General features: G+C 35.3%; 1 protein-coding gene across 1 annotated transcript in view; it reads right to left on the bottom strand.

Annotated features, from left to right (window-relative positions):
- Positions 1-15,974, bottom strand: part of GALNTL6 (polypeptide N-acetylgalactosaminyltransferase like 6) — a 1,480,702-nt gene that overhangs the window by 1,309,372 nt on the left and 155,356 nt on the right. The gene's annotated exons all lie outside the window — the stretch shown is intronic.

The raw sequence follows: 15,974 nt of genomic DNA, 5'->3' as shown, positions 1-15,974 counted from the left end.
CCAAAGAATGCTCAAACTACCGCACAATTGCACTCATCTCACATGCTAGTAAAGTAATGCTCAAAATTCTCCAAGCCAGACTTCAGCAATACGTGAACCGTGAACTCCCTGATGTTCAAGCTGGTTTTAGAAAAGGCAGAGGAACCAGAGATCAAATTGCCAACATCTGCTGGATCATGGAAAAAGCAAGAGAGTTCCAGAAAAACATCTATTTCTGCTTTATTGACTACACCAAAGCCTTTGACTGTGTGGATCACAATAAACTGTGGAAAATTCAGAAAGATGGGAATACCAGACCACCTGACCTGCCTCTTGAGAAATCTGTATGCAGGTCAGGAAGCAACAGTTAGAACTGGACATGAAACAACAGACTGGTTCCAAATAGGAAAAGGAGTATGTCAAAGCTGTATATTGTCACCCTGCTTATTTAACTTATATGCAGAGTACATCATGAGAAACCCTGGACTGGAAGAAACACAAGCTGGAATCAAGATTGCCAGGAGAAATCTCAATAACCTCAGATATGCAGATGACACCACCCTTATGGCAGAAAGTGAAGAGGAACTAAAAAGCCTCTTGATGAAAGTGAAAGAGGAGAGTGGAAAAGTTGGCTTAAAGCTCAACATTCAGAAAACGAAGATCATGGCATCTGGTCCCATCACTTCATGGGAAATAGATGGGGAAACAGTGGAAACAGTGTCAGACTTTATTTTTTGGGGCTCCAAAATCACTACAGATGGTGACTGCAGCCATGAAATTAAAAGACGCTTACTCCTTGGAAGAAAAGTTATGACCTACCTAGACATTATATTCAAAAGCAGAGACATTACTTTGCCAACTAAGGTCCGTCTAGTCAAGGCTATGGTTTTTCCTGTGGTCATGTATGGATGTGAGAGTTGGACTGTGAAGAAGGCTGAGCACCAAAGAATTGATGTGTTTGAACTGTGGTGTTGGAGAAGACTCTTGAGGGTCCCTTGGACTGCAAAGAGATCCAACCAGTCCGTTCTGAAGGAGGTCAGCCCTGGGATTTCTTTGGAAGGAATGATGCTAAAACTGAAGCTCCAGTACTTTGGACACCTCATGCAAAGAGTTGACTCATTGGAAAAGACTCTGATCCTGGGAGGGATTGGGGGCAGGAGGAGAAGGGGACGACCCAGGATGAGATGACTGGATGGCATCACTGACTCAATGAGTCTGGGTGAACTCTGGGAGATGGTGATGGACCGGGAAGCCTGGCATGCTGCGATTCATGGGGTCGCAGAGTCGGACATGACTCAGCAACTGAACTGAACTGAAGCGCTACATCCTGGAAGCTCTTAAAGCCATGTTGAGGGTTTGGGATTTTATCCTAACGTCAATATAAAATATTAGAAAGTTTTAAATGTGAGATCTAAACAGACAGATGGTCCTTCGTGTAAATAGTTTGCAGGCTATCAAGGAGAGTTCTTGCAAATGTTTCCATGTAAAAGATTAGAACTGATTTATAAGGAGACTCAGGAAATGATTCAAGATTTACTTGAAAGATATACCTGAGATAGAATCTGATGACTGACAGGTTGTGAAGAATGTGAGAGAAGATGTCAGAGATGATGACAGCTTTTAGTTGCAACACAGAAACCTAGTCTAGCTGATTTTAGAAGAAAATGCAATATAAATGGTGTGGAAGCTAACAAAATCAGGGAGAGATCTGAGAACACAACTCAGCATTACCCTGATAAAAATAACATCCCAGACCAGAACTATATTCCTGAAGAACACTTGGTAGTGGACTTGGGATGCAGCCATGACAACACAACTCCAGTTGCTAGTTAACACATGTGTTCCTCCAACATCCATCAATTTCGATGCCTCTTTTGTCAAAACTCTGTGTGTGTCCAAGACTGAATCATGTGCCTTCAGTTTAGCTGCAAGGGAGGCTAGGGAAGTGAATATGTGCTTTTGTTAAATTCAGAGAAAAGTGGAACTTCCCACAAAGGAAAAACACTTCCCAAACATTGAAAGTTGTTAAAATGCCAAAAGGTCACCCATTGCTATCAAAACCACTGCAGTGAGCAATATCAGCAGAGACAGTCTATATGCATTAACAATGATGTCCTCAACTAAGATAGAAAAATTTCCAAAATTTGAAGACAAAGGGGAAATGTTCACACAGGAGAGAAAAGATATTACCTTATTAGTGCAGCAATAACTAAGATTTGATGTCTCATAAAAATGATGGACATCAGAAGGAGGTGGAATGGCATTTAATGTTGAGAGAAAACAACTGCCAACTAAGCTTCTATATCCACATAAAGAATGTTCAAATTTTGAAAGATATTAAGAGGATGCTATATATGACAATAAATTTGACAAACATAGGGATTAAGCAGAAAAGCCTGTTAAAAAAAAAAAAAAAACACTTAACCAAACTGAAAGCAGAAGTGTTAGAACCCTGAATAATTTTATACCTGTTAAAATATTTTTTCTATTATTGTATGCATTCACACACACACACACACACACACTCCCTTCAAAACCAAATACTTTTTGTGGTTAATTCCTTCCAATATTTAAGAAAAAACATCTTAGTCTTTCAGAGAATACGATAAAGGGGAACATGTTATAACATTTTAAGGAGCCATGATAACTTCAATATTAAATCTTGACAAACACATTAAAAGAGAAAGTACATATCAATCTCTATCATGAACATAAATGCAAAAATCCAATCAGAGTAATACTATCCATCAAAACTATGGATGCATAAATCAAAGGATACTTACTGACCAGTAGAATGTATCATCAGAAGGCAATGCTGATTGATAATTCAAAAATTAAGCAATATATAAGCCACCTTAACATAAAGAAGGAGAAAGACATATGATCACATTGTTAGATGCCAAAAAAGTTATTGACAAAATAGGATATGTCTTAATGATTAAAAATTACTAATAGAATAAAATTAGGAATAAGAACTAGGAACAGAAGGGCTTTTCCTCAGTGTGATAAAGCCTGTTTATGAAAAACAAACAATTAAAAAAATTAATCCCACTGAGATCAGTAATGAGACTAGTATACCCACTGTCACCACTTGTACTAAACTTGTACCAAAGGTTCACACCAATGCAGTAAGGCAAGGAAAAAAAATGACAACATATAGCTGATTCACTCTGATGTACAGCAGAAACCAACATGACATTGTAAAACAACTATACATCAATAAAAAGTTATTAATTGAAATATATATGTGTGTGTATATATAGATACCATTTTCAAAATATATATCAGTACATGTAACTGTGAAATCTATTGAGTTTATAATCATATAAATTTATCTCCCCTTCTAGAAAGAAGCAGTTACCCTTTGAAAGGGAGATGTTGTCCGGAAGAAGAGTGATCAGTAAATGCTGGTGGGTATTGAGGACAGAATGTTTCCTGATATGATTGTTCTTTTAAAAATCTTTTTAGCTTTTTTTTTTTTTCAGATGTGGGGTCTTATTTCTCCAACACCTATGCCCCCTCCAGTGGAAACACAGTATCCTAACCACTGGACCACCAGAGAAGTCCCAGGACTCCAAATAGTCTTTGGATTGTGAAAATTTAGTATCTGAACTGTTAAAATATTGGCTCTTTTCTGTATATTCCAAGTATTTTTAATAAAAACTGAAAAAAAGATGATTATTTTTCCCTTTGCATTTTTAGATTCTTAAATAATCATTTATTTTCAAAAGACTGCCTATGATTATATAGTAAGTAGAAATAAAACAAAATAGATGCATACCAAGTCTCAGTTTGGGGATTAAACATTGAAGATGGATAATTATAAGGAACCTCTTTGTCCCCCCACCATCCATCCTCATTCCTCTAATTTCCCTGAGGGCACAGTTTTGGGCCTTTTGTGTTATCCATTCTGTTGCTTCTAAACATTCTTTCACTTCATCTCTCTCTCTCTGTCTCCCTGTTATTGCTTAATTCAGCATATTTAAGCCTTTGTATAAATGAAAACCTCTGTTTTATTAAGTAGTTTGTAGTAGCTGTTTCACCTGGCTTTAGTGCACTAAAAGTCTTTTTTTTTTTTTATTGTTACTGACAGTCCATTGTAAGACTAGATATCACAATTTATGACCTAGTTTCTTATAAGAAGGCACCAGGACCATTCTTTTCTTATACATTGCAAAAGAAAAATGCTTCTACAAAATTTGTGCACTTTCCTCTTACGGTACAAGAGTTGTTCTAGTGACATGCATCCTGAAGATCACAACTCTTCACTGGCACAACATTAACTTGGTGAGTCGTGAACAGAATTGAAAACATAGTTCAGTAAAACAGAAAATGACAGAGTGTCATTCGTGGAGGAAGGCTATATACTTTTTCCTTAACACTTCATTATTGTTAGTGTGGGCCTTTTAGTCTAATAGTGCTTGAAAATGACTGCTCACATTATATTTATGAGTGGATTCTGTGGTCCGCAAGATTTGCACATCATCCACAAGATGACGGCTATTTTGTTGGACATAGTTATACCAATTCACAGAGACACTGGAGACCCCTTATGCCATAAAACTTTTTAAATTTTTCCAACTTAATGGTGGTTAAAATGTATTTGTTTCACCTCACAATTTGTCATGAGATTGTCTTTTTGTGTTTATTTTCCATTTGTTTCTCTTTCTTAGAAATAATTCCTCATGCCTCTCAGTCTACTGTCTGTTGTATTGTCTATTTCTCAATGATCTGTAGAAGCTTTGGAACAGTATATTTTTGATAAGAATTCATTAGTTCTCTGTGTTGCAAATACATTCTCAGAGTTTTCGGCTTGTGTTTTCCTTTCATATGTTGTACTTTTTGATGTGATACTTAATTTTAATACATGACTGCACATTTCATATCTAATAAATTCCTTCCAAAACCAAGGTAAAGTTCTTCCAGAGATTGAACATTTCATCTTTAAGCCTGTAATTTGCTTGAAAAGACTTTAATATATGCTATAAGAAAAAGAGATATTTCCATATGGATAACCAAAAACTCAGGGTGCTTTATTTCATGGTTCATCCTTTTTCTCACATATTTGCAATGCCAACTCTGGTAAATGAATTTTCAACACATAGGAGTGTGTTTCTTAGTTGATTATTTTGCTCTTTTGATCTGTTTTTCTATTCTGAAGCCAATAGCCTGTGGGCAGAAAGATTATATTTTCATAATAAGTCAATATTTATCAGTCAAGCCATTCCCCTCCTACTTTTTTTCCTTTTTCTGTGTCTTGACCCTTCTTGGCCCTTTGTTCTTACACACACACACACACACACACACACACACACACACACACCCTGACACAGAATTTGAATTATTCAGTTACTCAGTTGTGCACAGTTCTTTGAAATCCCATGAACTGCAGCATGCCAGGCTTCCCTGTCTTTCGCTATCTCCTGAAGTTTGCTCAAACTCATGTCTATTGAATTGGTAATGCTGTTGAACAATTTCATCCTCTGTTGTCCCCTTTTACTCTTTCCCTCAAACTTTTCCAGCATCAAGGTCTTTTCCAGTGAGTTGGTTCTTCACATCAGGTGGCCAAAGTATTGGAGCTTCACCATCAGCATCAGTCCTTCCAACGAATATTCACGGTTGATGTCCTTTAGATTGGACTGGTTGTATTTCCTTGCTGTCTACGGGACTCTCAAGAGTCTTCTCCATCACCACAATACAAAAGCATCAATTCTTCGGCACTCAGCCATCTTTATGGTCTAACTCTCACATCTGTACATGACGACTGCAAAAACCATAGCTTTGACTATCTGGACAGTTGTCAGCAAAATGATGTCTCTGCTTTTAAATATGCTGTCTAGGTTAGCCAGAGTTTTTCTTCCAAGGAACAAGTGTCTTTTAATTTCATGGCTGCAGTCATCATCTGCAGTGATTTTAGAGCCCAAGAAAACAAAATCTTTCACTGTTTCCCAATTTTTTTCCCATCTATTTGCCATGAAGCTAGGGGACTGAGACCAGATGCCATGATATTAGTTTTTTGAATGTTGAACTTTAAGTGAAATTTCTCTTAGAATGATATTAAGTTTATAGATCAATGATTTGGGGAAACTGAACAATCTGAGCCTCTCTATCAATGACTTTACTTTAGATCTTTCTTTACCTTTTCTCATTATCTTTCAGTAGGTACCACAGTTTTCAACATAATAGCTTTGTACATCTTTGAATAACTTGGTTCATAGCTATCTTATGTTTATTTTCATTGTAAATGCTAAATTCCTCCCTCTTAAATATTTTCCAGTGCTGTGAATTAAATATACCTAACTTACTACAAATCTTAAAAATTCTTCTATTTCATATCCCAAATTTATTTCTTTTATACTATTATATCATCAATGAATAATGTCAGTAGGTTTCCTTTTCTTCTTCATGATTTATATATTTATGCATTGTTAAATTTAATTAGACAGTATGACCTAAACTACAGGATTAAAAAAAATGTGGCTATATCATATATGGTGATTACAAAATGTTCATTTTTATATTTAGACATTAAATAATATATTTGCTGTAAATTTAGTTTAACTACCCTCTCAGGATTAAGAAATTTGTCTAATAAATTTAATTTGCTAAAATGCTATTATGATATGAGCTTTGAAATTTATTAAGTGATTTTATTGGTTATTACAACCAATAAATGATCATTATTTTTAATGTTCCTATTTGAGTTTATTAATTGACTTTCAGATGTTAAATTTAGCATCTCTGGTATGCATTATAAGGTGCTATAGTTTTACCCATTTCTGGATTCATAAACATCAACAAATATGGTCTTACTTCTGCATTTCATTTAGTGATGAGATTGCTTCATAATTTTCTTTTTGCATATTTCACCTGTCTCATATTAGTATGAGACTATCTCCACTAGCAAAATTATTAAATAATTTGGAGAATATTAGCTAAAAGAATTTGGAGAATGTTCTTCATTTTTTCTATTATTAGAAAAAATTGAACAAGAATTTGCTTGATTAGTGGAATTTATAAAATAGCATTTGTGGAAAATTTGGGGCTTACAGTTCCATTTATTTAGGCTATGGGACAATTCCAATTTTCAACCTCTATTTAGTTCATTTTAGGCAGTGATACATTGAAAGAACTCTGTCCTGGTTAACTGTCTTCAAATTTGTCAGCATTTGTGTGTTCAAATATTATTTGCCTGCATTAATATTTCTGCACATCTGTACCAGCCCAAGTCTTATCCCCATTGCAACACTTCTACCTGATCAGTTTCCTAAAAACTCTAAAAATTGTTTGTTTTAGTTCAAAGAGCAGGTCATTTTGCTATTTATTATGATTCTTTATTTCATAAATTGCCAATATTATATTTATCACTTTTCTTCAAATTCTTTCATTTTACTTTAAAATCTTAAGTTTTCTTCTAATTTGTGTATATAGCACTTGAACACATTTCTCATTAATGTCTTAATTCTATAAGCATTTAAGCCTATAAGCTAATCTCATCTATTACTATCATTTTATCCTTAAAGTTTAGGTATATTTTAAAAACTCCTACCCTAAGTTTAATGTTTAGCACAATTCTTTACTGTACCCTATAATAATTCAAAAGTGTCTTAAAAGTTTTCAAAATATTTTTTCAACAGCACTCCCACAGATTTACACTTTAGTTCCAGGTTCACTGCAGAAAGTGTTCTGAAAGATAGCATTCACTTGAAAAATTGAATTTGGTGTTCAGAGCTTAGCATAAAAACACACTTTTAAGACATTAATGTGTGTTTGAGTATATGGCACATTATCTGGTTTTGTTGTGTGTGATCTGTATGTATGTCTACCGTTTCAATGTATTTAATTTTTGTGTCTCATATATTTACTGGTGCTTATTTATTTATTTTGGTCTAAATCAGAGAGTTATTTGTTAAAATCTCCCATTTAGTTGTTATATTTATCAATGTCTACTTATAGTTAAGTCAATGTCAACATAACTAGAAGCGTCTCCCTATAGTGCATATTGCACAGCATATAACATAAGAACACATATACAGTCCTGGTTAAGTTAAAGATATATTCTTATGGAGTAGACTTTATTATTTTTAGTAATGCTTTTTGTCTTGGAGAAGGAAATGGCAACCCACTCCAGTAATGTTGCCTGGAGAATTCCATGGACAGAGGAGCCTGGCAGGCTACAGTCCATGGGGCTGCAAAGAGTCAGGCATGACTGAGCAATGATCACTTTTTGTCTTCTCTGTCATTTATTAATATTTACAGCAACATTTTCAGTTGTTATTTAATAGCTCTTTTTCTTCCTTCTTCTTTCACGCTTTTATTTCCAGTGCTTTAGGGCATCCCTCATAAACAGCATACATTTTTATTACCTTTTTATGCCTAAGTTGACACTCTGACTCTAAAAGTAGAGCATTATTCCTGCTACACTTATGAGGTAACCTGATATTTTTGACTATATTGCTATAACTTTATTTTATGCTTTCCATTTATTCTGCTTTTAGTAGGTTTCTTTTTCTTTTTTTTTTTTCTTGTTTCAGGGTGTCTTTTGGAATTTTCTTCATGAGATGAAAAAAATCTCATTTATTTCTTCCACTGGTTTGAAATTCACACACTCTTTCCATCATTTAATACATTAGAAATATTAACACACATCATCATCACAGCAGGTCAAAAATAATGAACATATCATCTCCTTAGGTTGATCACCTCACCTTTTGTGTTCTGCATCTCAGTTTTAGTACTCTCACCAAGTACCTACTATTGCTGATCTCTACAACTGATATTTCTCTCTCTCTCTCTCTCTCTCTCTTTTTTTTTTTTTTTACCAATTTCTTTGGTCACTAATTCTCCTTACGATTCAGAACTTCCTTTTCTGATTTCCATAAGTACAGTCTTCATAAACCTTAACAGTGAAATTGTCTTGTTTCTGAGATTTTGTGTTTTTGAAAATGACTGACATTTGCCAATTTTGATTTGAAGTACAAATGTTGAATTGTTTACTTCAGGCCTTTTGATAAGTACACATTCTAAATGAATGTTTATTCATAAAGTGCTGCTGAAGATAGAATTCTAGGAGGTCCTTAGCTTCCCATTTTTAGTGTGAAATCATTTTTCTGTGTAATTGGTTTCTTTGCAAGTAATAAGTATTTTCTTTCCAGCTGTTCTTCAGGTCTACAGTATTTTGCCCTGTCACCCTGATGGTTCCAGTGGATTTCATTCCATTTCTCCAACCTGCAATTTATTCTGAACCTGTGGACGTTTGTCTTTCATCCCTTCTCTCTTTTCATATTGCCTCTCCCTGACCCTCCTTTTTGATTTTTTTTTCCTTCTTACACCTTGACTTCCTTGCTTGCCTTTTAGCCTCTTTTGTGGCACTCTACTTCTTTATTTTTCATACTTCTTCATGTAATTTCTTCAGATTTCTGTTTAATTTCATTCCATCTTTATTTAACTGTTTCACATTCACTACTTATTTAACCCATTCATTATTATTTATTTACTATTTGACCTCTTGGGTTGTCATTAAAAAAAAAATACTTCTCTTGCTCTGGACACCTTCTTTCATTCCATCAGTGTATTAAATTACTTATTTTATAATTTTTATGTGACTATTCCAATACCCACAAGGAGATCAAATCAGTCAGTCCTAACAGAAATCAACCCTGAATATTTATTGGAAGGACTGATGCTGAAGCTCCAATACTTTGGCCACCTTATGTGAAGAGTTGACTCATCAGAAAAAACACTGATGGGTTTTTGAAGGTGAAAAGAGAAAGGGGCAACAGAAGATGAGATGGCTGGATAGCATCACTGACCCAGTGGACATAGTTAGAACAAACTCTGGGACACAGTGGAGGACAGGGGAGCCTGGCATGCTGCAGTTTATGGGATTACAAAGAGGCAGACATGACTTATCAACTGAATAACAGCAACAACAAATTCCAATATCTGATTTTTTTCTCCAGTCTCAATCTAACTTCTGCCCCTCACTCCCTTCTCCTGTACCATGCTTTTCATTCTCATGTATTTTAGGGTTTTTTTTTCCATTGCTGATCATATGCAAGATGTTTACCTGAGGCCTGAGTTGAAGCTGCTTTGCTTTGTTTGCTTTTTCTTTCTGGCTCTGAAAACCAAGAACGCGAAAAATGCAAATTTCTAGATCAAATGCTTTTGAAGCAAGAGCCAAGGAAAGAACCAGCACAAGTCCTGTTATTTCTCCACAAGATTTGTTGCTCCTCACTTTCTCTCAAAGGTGAACTGGGTAAATATATAGAATAGAATATTACTCAGTCACAAAAGGGAATGCATTTGAATCAATTCTAATGAGGTAGATGAACCTAAAGCGTATTATTCAACTGAAGCAAGTCAGAAAGAAAAAAGAAATATCGTATATAACAGACTTGTGGACACGGTGGGGGAAGGAGAGGAGGCACAAGTTGATATAGTAACACTGAAATATATACATTGCCACATGTAAAATAGATAGCCAGTAGGAAATCTCTGTATGACCTAGGGAGCTCAAACATGTGCTCTGTGATAACCTAGAGAGGTGGGATGGGATGGGAGGTGGGAGGGAGGTTCAAGGGGAAGGGATGGGGGGCGTATGTACACCTATGGCTGATTCATGTTATGTATGGCAGAAACCAACATAATACTGTAAAGCAATTATCCTCTAAGTAAAAGTTTTAAAAAAGGTGAGCTGGGGCTGGGGCATTTAGTGGCAAGTCTCGTGACCATGTTGGACAGAGCTTGGCCTCTGTGCCCCACTGTCCCTTGCCTTCCCCAAGTTTGGGAGCAGCAGACAAACCCAGGTCGCCTTTCTGGATGCTTGCTCTCACTTTCTTTGTAAACTCTGAAGACAACTTTTTAAATACTGCCTTGCCAGCTAAGACATATACTACCAACAAATACTTTAGTGTTTATATTTATTTTAAAATAAATGGCTTTCTAGTTTGACATACTCTTAGAAATACTACTTCCTATATTGTTGTGGAATTGAATTTCTTTTCAAACTTGGCATATGCCAAATGCAAAGAAAGCATTTGCTGAATGGAGATCATTTGTTAAAATAAACTGTACAGAGATACTACGTATTTTCCAGAAAATGTGTTGACATGCCATATCACTAGTTCAAAAATAACCAAAGGGAAACAATTGCTCATGGAAGAGAAAATACTTAGAATTTTGAAGGTGAGAGAGGAACGTATAATGTCATTCACTTACTACCACATTAGTGTAAATAGCATAAATTGAGAGCAAATTATTACCATTTAATACATTTTATAGTCTATAGGCATGAGACTGACATATATAATAGACAATACTATATAATATACAGCATATATATATATATATATATATATTCCTTGAAAATGTTACTTACTATAGGGGATAGAGTATATTTACACAGTGCTAAAACACACACAGTGGAGAAAAAGAAACCCTCCTACACTGTTGGTAGAAATGTAAATTGGTGCAGTCACTATGGAGAACAGTATGGAGTTCCTCAGAAAACTAAAAATAAGTTACCATATGATCCCACTCTCAGGCGTATATCCAGAGAAGAACACAGTTTGAAAAGATGTATGAATGCCAATGTCCATAGCAGCACTGCTCACGATAGTCAAGACACTGAGGACACGGAAGTGGCCCACTCCAGCATTCTCGCCTGGAGACTCCCAGGGATGGGGGAGCCTGGTGGGCTGTCATCCACGGGGTTGCACAGAGTCAGACATGACTGAAGCAATTTAGCAGCAGCAGGAAGTGGCCTAAGTGTCTATCAATAGATGCATGTGTGTGTATGTGTGTGTATGGAATATATAATATATATAATGGAATATTGTATGTATATATAATAGAATATTACCCAGTCAAAAGGTAGAATGAAATAATATCATTTGCAGCAACAGAGATTATTATACTAAGCGAAGTAAGCCAGACAGAGAAAGGAAAATGATTCATAACACTTACATGTGCAATCTAAATATATATATATATATATATGTATATATAACTTATTTTAAAAGGAAAAATAGACTCAAAGACATAGAAAACAAATTTATGGTTACCAAAGTGGAGATGGGGAGAGGAATAAATTAGAAGTTTGGGATTAACATATACACACTATTATGTATATATGAGATAATCAACAAGGACCCATTGCATAGCACAAGGAATTCTACTCAATGTTCTACAGTAACCTACATGAGAAAAGAATCTGAAAAAAGATACATGTATACATATAAATGAATCACTTTATACCTGAAGCTAACACAACACTGTAAATCAACTATATTTCAATAAAAATATTAAAAAATCAAATCCACACATAGCAACACATATTCCAAAACCTCAAATAATTTAACAAAAAAATTGTACAAAGTTGTACTATTGGCAAATGTACCCCAGCTGTATTCATTCATACGGTATGAAATTATACTCAGGGCCACAGCCACTGGCAAAACTAAATTACTTTATATGTTACTTCTTACAGTTCAGATTTTAAGTTTCCCATCTTGTTAGAGGGCTTCCCTGGCGGTTCAGATAGTAAAGAATCTGCCTGCAATGTGGGAGATCCAGGTTCCATCCAGAGTCAGGAAGATCCCCGAAAGAAGGGCATGGCAACCCACTCCAGTGTTCTAACCTGGAGAATCCCATGGACAGAGGAGCCTGGCGGGCTACAGTCCATGGAGTTGCAGAGTCAGATACGACTTAGCCACTGAGCACGCCTGCACCATGGGCTCATACCCAGAGTGGTTTTCTTCTGATTTGACAGCTTCAGGATAAACCAATAGACTGCCATTTATTGTTGTTTTTTCCCTGAAATTTCATTTTCTTTTACAGATTCTCTTTCCAAATCCTTTACAAATGAAACAAGTAACTAAAATGGTATGTCTTTGTTGCTGATGTGTACATATTACGTGATAATATTTATTCTCCTCTGTGTCTGAGTACACAAGTCAAGCCTACAGCTTCAGTGAGATGGGTAGAAAAGGATGCCATGTAAAAATAAATAATATGGAATTATGATTCCCCAAGACAGAATGAGTAGGAACTCTCTGAGGTTTATGGAATGTCTACTGTATAACACAATAATAGTGTTAGATATAGAAAGATGAATAAGATACACCAAAATATTTGGATCTGCCATGCCCATCTGCTGGGCTAGGAGAGTTAGAAAACTCTACCCATAAGGTGTTTAAGCAAAATGATGCTCAGGTTACAAAAGCAGCATCTAGATAGTGCTGTCAAGGGCACGTGGGCATTTTTCCTTGTGGCCACTTGTTTTGTTTTTTATTGTCCCAATTTTTTAACTTTTATTTCTCATATTTTTAAATAAGAAAATAACATAAATGTCTTTGCAACTCTCAATGCCATTCTGCTTTTATAAATAGACACTGAGTAGAGTAAGGATTCTGACTTCTAATGATTGAAGCAAACAGGCCAGCTTTTAGGTCAGCTGTGAAATATTCTGAAATTCTATTTGAACAATGTTTTGCACTGACATTAACCAACTTTTTAATTCTGTTTTAAGCTACCCAGATACAACGTAATGTCTTTCTATTATTAGGCTAGTGCAAGAAATAAATTTTTCAAAGTTTTTGTTCAATAAAGCTCTTGACAAGTATAAGACAACATTTATTTATATGCCTTTGTTTTCAGCACAATGCCCAATCACCTGTTATTAGCTCAGGATTTATCCCAAGTGCATTAGATTTTTACTATAATAAGAAGAAGACGTTTTACACATGTAAACCTCACAAAACAGCATCTTTAAATATGGAAGCAAACAAATCTAGAAATGACAAGTCAGACTCAAAAAAAAAAATGTGGAATATTTTTTGTTTCCAGTGTACCTTTCATTCTGCTTATAATGGCATATTTAGATATTATGAGCTTTTCTCAAAAGCTAGGAACATTGTATATATGCCATGTTCTTATTCTAAGATTTTTAAGAACAGAGAAATTGTCAAGAGAGAAATAAACTGTATCTGTTGTATATGCCAATAATATGCTAACATCAGTATGTATATACTTTAGAGAGACTGCGTAAAAATGAATACATGAACCAATAGACATTGATTTTTAATCTAATTTCATTTACAACTTGGGAGCCATAGCAAATTTGTGTCTTCCAAAATATTCTTCACTGCACTATCGTTTCTCTTTTTGATTTCATCTAGAAACTGTTAATCTTCTTCTCTTATACTTTTAAATCTTTTGAGAAAAAAATAAGAATTCATAAGCAATCAGGATATCCCCACCAGTCGCTCCTATTGGACCATAGGAATGCTCTGATACACACCCAAGAGACATCCTAAATGCAAATTCTTAGCCATTATATTACTAACATCTGCTTCAGTGCTGGTTTTTGATAGAAATTTTATCATCTACATATCAACACACTAAGCGCTGGGAGAGTTGGTTGTAAAAGAGAAATTTTATGTTCTTTAAATATTCTGTTCAAATCAACACTTAGGGGTTCAGCTAGCGATCAAAAGTTAACAGTCTGAGAGCTCTCAGACCAGCCTGCTTCTCAAGAGGCATTTAACCACGTGTTGCTTTTGATTCAGCAAATACTGTCCTGACTCTCATATTCTCTAACTCCTTTTATATTTCTAATTGAAAGAGAACTTTGAATAGGTTGCAAAGAGAAGAAAAAGAAAACATTCTAAGGGAATATATACCCAGGGACTTACCCACTGTCATTTTTTCATCAATTAGTTTCAGCAAAAGACAAGTTTTTCATCCTGTTCATAGGATTCTGAAAGCAAGAATACTGGACTGGTTTGCCTTTCCCTCCTCCAGTGGCCTATGATTTGTCAGAACTCTCCACTATGACTGTCCATCTTGGGTGGCCCTTCATGGCATGGTTCATAGCTTCATTCAGTTACACAAGCCCTTTCACTATGACAAAGCTGTAATCACTTTGCTGACAAAGGTCCTTATAGTGGAAACTATGGTTTTTCCAGTAGTCATGTACAGATGTGAGAGTTGTACCGTAAAGAAGACTGCCAAAGAATTGATGCTTTCAAAATGTGGTTCTGGAGAAGATGCTTGAGAGTCCCTTGGACAGCAAGGAGATCAAGCCAGTTAATCCTAAAGGAAATCAACCCTGAATATTCACTGGAAGGACTCATGCTGAAGCTGAAGCTTCAATATTTAGCCACCTGATGAGAAGAGCTGACTCATTGGAAAAAACAAGGATGATGCTGGGAAAGATTGAAGGCAGAAGGAGAAGGGGATGACAGCGGATGAGATGATTGGTTGACATCACCAACTCAATGGACATGAGTTTGAGTAAACATCAGGAGTTGGTGATGGACAGAGAGACCTGGCGTGTTGCAGTCCATGGGGTCACAAGGAGTTGGACATGACTGAGTGACTGAGCAACAACAAAAGGACAATTATTAGGCATAGGTGAGATTATAATTTTCTGAATATCCTTTTACAATAGACTGCAAAATTTTGTTTGAATGTTAAAAATGATAACTTAGATTTTAGTGAAAAAAAACTGATAAAGAATAGCTAGAAACTGCTGTGATAACTCATTTTCCTTCTCACATCCAATAGGAAACTTAAATATAGGTCTTCCTCTTATATAATTTAAAAGCAGCTCAATGCCACAAACTTTTGACCAAGACATATGATTAAAGAATAATAAACATTTTTTTCTGAAAATACCATTAGAGATCACCTTATCAACTGTTTTATTTTATTATGATGGCTGGAAAGACTCATAACAAGTGTATTTCTGGAGAAAAACAGTCAAGAACTTTGAATTTTGTATCTCTGACAAAGGTCTTTCCCTCATCAAATTGTTTAGCAAAGTATCCTAAGTATAGCAGGAAGCTAATTTTGTATTAATATTTTTTATAATTCTAACAATATTGCATCTGAAATGTAGAAAGCTAGAATTAACAATGGGATATAATTATAAATCATAAATACCTGTGGATATCTTCCACATTATGAATCAAAGTCTATGTATCCTTGAA

The sequence above is a fragment of the Oryx dammah genome, unplaced genomic scaffold, assembly GCF_014754425.2.
Source record: "Oryx dammah isolate SB20612 unplaced genomic scaffold, SCBI_Odam_1.1 HiC_scaffold_1, whole genome shotgun sequence".
Taxonomy (NCBI): domain Eukaryota; kingdom Metazoa; phylum Chordata; class Mammalia; order Artiodactyla; family Bovidae; genus Oryx; species Oryx dammah.
This window is presented reverse-complemented; position numbering and strand designations above follow the sequence as displayed.